The sequence below is a fragment of the Tiliqua scincoides genome, chromosome 2 (genome assembly GCF_035046505.1).
Source record: "Tiliqua scincoides isolate rTilSci1 chromosome 2, rTilSci1.hap2, whole genome shotgun sequence".
NCBI classification, from domain to species: Eukaryota; Metazoa; Chordata; class Lepidosauria; order Squamata; family Scincidae; genus Tiliqua; species Tiliqua scincoides.
In genome coordinates this window covers 12,169,847-12,176,130 of record NC_089822.1, presented here as the reverse complement: position 1 = coordinate 12,176,130, position 6,284 = coordinate 12,169,847, and the positions used below count along the sequence as shown (strand labels likewise).

The 6,284-nt window shown below is 43.7% G+C and overlaps 1 pseudogene; it reads right to left on the bottom strand.

The window, feature by feature from the left end:
- Positions 1–4,571: 4,571 nt before the first annotated feature.
- LOC136643253 (5S ribosomal RNA) lies at positions 4,572–4,688 on the bottom strand (annotated as a pseudogene).
- Positions 4,689–6,284: the final 1,596 nt, after the last annotated feature.

Here is a 6,284-nt window from a genome sequence, read left to right as displayed (position 1 = left end):
CCTACTCCATGTGCCTTGCCTTCAGAGTTTAGGCAGGTAACTACTGGAATGAGGCTTTCTTATGGTCATAACTGAAGAATTCCCTACCCAAGGAGAGTTCTCCAGTGCACAAATTTGGGATTAAAAGGTAGGAATCATCTTAATAAAATCACAAACCTCACCCCCCCACACTCCCGCCAATTCTAGAAAAATTGTAGAAAAATTCTAGAAAAATGGCCTGTAGTCTTTGGAAAACAGTAGCTAAGGTGCTCAAGACTCTCTACCTACCCTTCCCTGCCATAATTCAAGCATGGCCATATGGCATAATTCAAGCCATAATTCAAGCATGGCATTTGCCTGTCGCCTTCTTTGCTGAGTTTTAGGTGCCAGGTCAGGACAGTGTTATTCACCCAGCCTTTTAGTGAACAGTAAGATTCTTGTTTTAGCTGCTGCTGGACTTGTTTGTTTTAATCTGCTCTTCTACTGCTACTTTATTTACTGTCTTATTGATTAGATTTTATTATGGTGTATTGTGTTTTTTATGTTTTTATAGTTGCAGTGTTATTTATTCTTTGGGATGGTGCCTTGTAGACTCTGAATTACAAGATGGGATATAAATAATTCTAATAGATAGATTAGATCAGTGGTTCCCAAACCATTTACCACCTGGACCCAGTTTTTAAAACAACACTCTGTTGAGACCTACCCATCAAGACCCACCTTCAAGACTTTAAAAAAAAAAAAAAAAGGATTCACTTCACCAGCTGCTCAAGCCTCTGTTTTTATCCTTCTTGCTGTGGTGGTGGTGGGGGGACCTCCTTCTAGAGTGTTTATTGAGCTCCGTGTTCATCTGATCAGGACCATTCAGGTGGCCTTGCAATCTCCTTCACCTGGCCTTTGATAGGAGCTAAGGCACGGTTGCCTACTTACAAGTAAATATGCATGTGCTGCACCGTTTCGGTTTCTATAGGGCTCAATACATTTTCCTTGTAAGTTTTGTAACCCACCCAAAATCGGGTCGCAACCCACAGTTTGAGAACCCCTGTCCCAGTGCATTGTGCTCTTACAGCCCAATCCTATCCACGCTTTCCTGGGATTAAGCCCCATTGACTATAATGGGACTTACTTCTGAGTAGGCATGCCTAGGATCTGGCTCTTTTGTTTTGATGGAGCGGTAAAAAAGCTGCTGTTTGTGAGGAACTCTCCTGCTTCTTGTTAGTTTTCTTCTTTAATGCAGGCTGCTTGCCTGCACATTGGTTCTTCAGTCCAGCAAGCATATTTAAGCAAGAAACATGCAGCAAGCGCTACTGTGGAAATAGGCACTGGGGGACTGCAGGGGCCACTATTTATATAAGTTCCCCCCATATTTGCAATTTCCATATCTGCGAGGGGGATCAGAACATAATCCACACAGATATGAGGGCCTGTCTGTATACACATTTATGGACACAAATGTATGAGCTGGTGGAGCTTAGTGGCGAAGAGACTGAGCTGCAAACCAAGGTTTTCTCAGTGTGAATCTCTCTCTGCAACAAGAACAAGATCCATGAATTCTTACTAAGTGGCCTTAGTATATCACATGCAAAGCACTTTGCACACTCAGCACATGCGATACAGTGCTACAGCAGTATACTGCATTAGCTATTCTAACCTTAACTATTCGCAATGTTAATTTTATATTGCACTGTTCAATCTGTTGAGATCATTTTATGTCAACAAAAATGCTGCCTGCAGTGCTAAATTTTGATGCAGTGATTATTTTGAAAAGAAAAGATCTACCTTAGCAGAGGAAATGCATGATTTAAACCTGAGCTTCCTTGTAGAATATGTAGGGAAAACCTTAATGGTACTATAATGAATTGTACAAACTGATTCTACATTTTCCTAAAATTCTGTACTAACCATGCAACGGCAGTGAGGATATTTCCAGTTCTGATGAACTTTTATCTATCTCAGGGGTGTCCAAACCGCATCACGTATTTGTCACAGTGTTGAGGACTGGAAAATAAATAAGTAATAAATACATGGAGGTCCATTGTGCTGAGAGTTTGATTGAATACAATATGTGGGTGAGGGTGGACGGAGGAGGGGAGCAGAGGGCAAAATTGATTTGCACAGGAAAAGGGGGAAATGTATTTTGGAAAAGCATGAAGCAACCTACGGTGCACGTCTCAAACTTTTGTCATAGTTTTTGCTCTGCTTTAAGTTTAACATTATATTAGTATTTCTATTCCAGGTCTTTCATTATCTGTATACATCTCATTCAGCCACTAGAGGTGCTGAATGGAATGGAATGGAATAATTTCTTTCCATTACATTGCATTACATTCTGCACCTCTAGTGGCGGATTGTGGTATATACCTGGAAGTGTACCTTCTGAATTATTTTTAGCCCTGAGAGGCTGGAACCTCTGGGGCTGGATAAAATCCTCCCGAGGGTCGAATTTGGCCCCCGGGTCAGGGTTTGGATACCTAACAGCTAAAACATTTGTTTCATAAGTTGTCAAAAGCTGGAGGTGGCTACTAACCACAAAACACACCTCAACTGCATGGGCAGGGAAGTAGAAAGCAACAGTTTGGAAAGCTGAGAAGTGGAGGAGAAAAACGTTTGAGGGCCCAATCCTATCTATTAGGCTTTGAGGTTTCTGTTGGCTTTGGGGAAAACTGATGCTATGCTATAAGGTAGCACTGCCTGTGTGCTTGGTGGCTTGTCCATGTTCAGACTATACTTTCCTACATACTATTCAGAAAGAACATAGCTCATAAGAATTAGCTTTCTTTGAAACTTCCTATCTGGGAATGTAGAGCAATACGATCCGTTCAGCAGTTTCCAAACTTTTTAGCATCAGGACCCACCTAAAAAAACGGTATCACTTTACCAGCTGCTCAAGCCTTCTGGCTATAATGGCGATTGGGAAGCAATGCTCCCCCCAAGTAGCAGGTTGTTTAAGCCTTGATGCACATAGCCTAATCTACCCTGCCAGTTTTGTGAACCACCAAAAATTGGGTCTTGGGAACCATTGTGGCCTATTCCAGTATGCAGTAAAAGGATGCCAGCATTCTAATGCAGCCTCACTTGTACTGGTTCTTTTCCAGATTTTTTAATGGTATGCTATCTTGCAAGTCATTATCCTGTACCATACAGATTGCCTCAATTCCTCCATTACAGGAAGCTGGCTTTGCTTCTGTTCCCCCCCCCCTTTTTTTGCTACCCAAGTCTGAGAGGCTGCCAGCATACTCCCAAGCATTGTATATTTCTTCAGTTTGATTCCATGCAGTTTCCCTAGCAGTGTAACAAAAAGATCCAAAGATAAACCACATTGTGTTATTTTCTGCATAGGGCTTATTGTATGACAAAAGCCCTTCATTCAACCTGTTCGGTTAGTCTGGAGAGTCTAGTGGACTGACTCATGCCAATCTCTGAAAGTGAGTTGGCCAGGGTTGGTTCTTTTTCTGTTGCAGTTGAAGAAGATGAGCAATGCACAAAATGCTCTGTCGGCCTGGCCATATGACTCTGTAATGGTGATTATCTCGAAGTGTCATAGTGACACCTTGTCCTTACTGAGCCTATCAGGGTATCTCTTAAGCAGTGGCATAGCTAGAGGGGGTGCAAAGCACTAAGTTTTGCAGGGAGCCACACTGCAGTGTGCGAGCAGCCTCTCTCCCTCCCCTTCTGAGCCATTCCAGGTGGGGGGAGCAAAATGGAGGCATTTGCCTCCTGCATTTGTCTCCCCCCTCCTGGAATGGCTCCAAAGAAGGGGGGAGAGACTGCTTGCATGCTGAGGTGAGACCCCCTGCAAAACTTTGTGCTTTGCACCCCTTTAGCTATGCCACTGCCCTTAAGGGAGTGGTTCCTAAACTTTTTTGACTGGCAGCTCCCTTGACCAACAGGGCCATTGGCCATGGCTCCCTGTTAGGACTACAATCCTATACATTGTATAGGGTTGGGGGTTCCCTGTGAGGATTCTGCTGCTCCCCTGGTTTCTGTGGCTCCCTGGAAAACCATGGCTCACCGTTTGGGAATCACTGCCTTAAAGGAAACAGATATGGAGAAATGAGAAGGCAAGGGGAGCACAATCATCAGAGGCAAAAAGAAAGTGCTCTCAGTCTTCCACGGTGTTGCCCATTAGGAAGCAGGACAGATGGGGGCAAATAGGATATGGCAACCTTTTATTTCTACATAAACTGCAGTAGCATAGCTAGGTGAGGGGCAAAATGGTAAGTACTGCGGGCGCCACAATGTGCTGCGTGAGTGGCCCTTCCCACTCGTTAAAGCTATTCCGGGCAGCAACAGTAACGTAAGAGGCACTCGCCAACCAAATAGCATCTTCTGTGCATTGCTGTCACTGCCCAAAATGGAAGGTGAGTGGGAGGAGCCACTTACACCCTGCATTGTGGCACCTGCAGTACTCACTGTTTACTAAGTAAGTAACTGTTACTCTAGTTACACTATTGATCAACTGCAATGGGGAACTTAAGTTGCCAAATTGTTGCCATCTTCTACTGCTATACCTTTAACTGCAGCTGGCTATACAGACATTGACAGGTGATCCCTGTGGTTGGCAGCCTTCAGTCTCGAAAGACTATGATATAAGCCTACAGCACCCGGTATTCCCAGGGGGTCTCCCATCCAAGTACTAACCAGGCCTGACCCTGCTTAGCTTCCGAGTTCAGACGAGATCAGGCATGTGCAGGGTAACAGCTGCTTCACATGCTGTGAAAAGTTTACCTGCTGATTTCTGCAGATGAAGTTTCTCTTAAAGGCACAGGAGCAACCAGTGTGTTTCCCAGGTCAGCTTGCAACCCCAGGGAGCATGCTAGGCTAGTCTGGCCTAGCCCTCATTTGGCAGAAAATCCATGCCTGATTAGCGAAGGCATGTATATGGTTCCACAGTCAAAGTGGCGTTAAACACACAGTCATAAAAAATTATGGCACTCTGCATATTTTTCAATTAAGTATTTCAGCTAGTTTATTTTATTGTACCAGTTAGTGCTATGGTGAGATTAAAGCGTTAGGGGCAGGGAGTAAAAGTAAACATTGTCCTTCAAGGAACGTTGGAACTGGGCCCTCTTATTGTCTCAACTGACATTTCTTTTTGAGTAATTATTATAAATTTCTTTTATATGTAATCTATTATATAGAGAGCCTGTGTACTTGTCAGCCCACACAGAAAGAAAGCTACCTTTCCTCCCGATGTCTAGATAATGCTTTAGATGACTGGCAGAGATTAGGGGTGAAATAGTCAACTCTTTCCAAGACGGCTGATAAAATTTACAGCATTATTAATCTGCATTCAGTTTCTGATAGTATTATGCCAGTTTTTTTTAAGCTGAAGGGCCACCTTCACTCATATGAGACTGGGAATAAGAGTCCTTGAGCTCTGGCTGCTTTTAGCAGATGTCCAATAGGCAGATACCAGAGACAGGGTCTTTTTGGTGGTGGTGTCACAACTGTGGAATCTCTTCTTGTAGATAGATGCTGTTTATCTTGTTTCAGTGGCATAGCTAGACACTCTGGAGCCTGAGGCAAAGTTAAAAATGAACCCCCCCCCACATCACACCCAGAAGTGACATCACTTCCAGGTGTGATGTCATACCCATTTTTTAAAAAATGAAAAATAAAAAAATACGCTCTCTCCTCACCGCCCCCCAACCCCTGTTTGCTCCCCAAGAGGTGTGAGCAGCGATTGGAGTCTCTGGCCTGAACAAAATCTTCTTTCATGTAGTTTGTTATGATTTAACACTTTTATTTTTTTTTATCATATTTCACTTTGAAAATGGATATTTAAGAGTAGGGTATCAGTGTATTATATAAATAAATAATTTCAATTAGGATATGTCATACTCTCCAACACTTTACACAGCAAAAAAATATATATGGGGTCATATCATTGCTGTAACATTGTTGTTTTGCCCCCACAGCCCAGAATGGCTCCAAAGGGAGGGGCACTTGCATGCTGCGGTGAGGATCCCTGAAAAACTTAGCACTTTGCACCCCCTCTAGCTACACCACTGGCCAGGTCACCCAGTGAGTTTTATAGCTTAGTGGAAATTTAAGCCTGGGTCTCTCCAGTTCTAGTCCTCTTCTATTCACTGCACCAGTGCTTCTCAAACCATCTTATGTGGCAGTCTGGCAGTCTACCCCCCCCCCCAAGGTGCCAGGGACTGTTACAATATCTGTGCCATGTTATTACTGATGCTTCTTTCTTTCCTGGAAATTCTCCAGGGACCTGCAGTCACTGGCTTGCAGACTGGCATCATTCTGCTGACCATGGACACATGTTGGCAACCTTCAGTCTCGAAAGA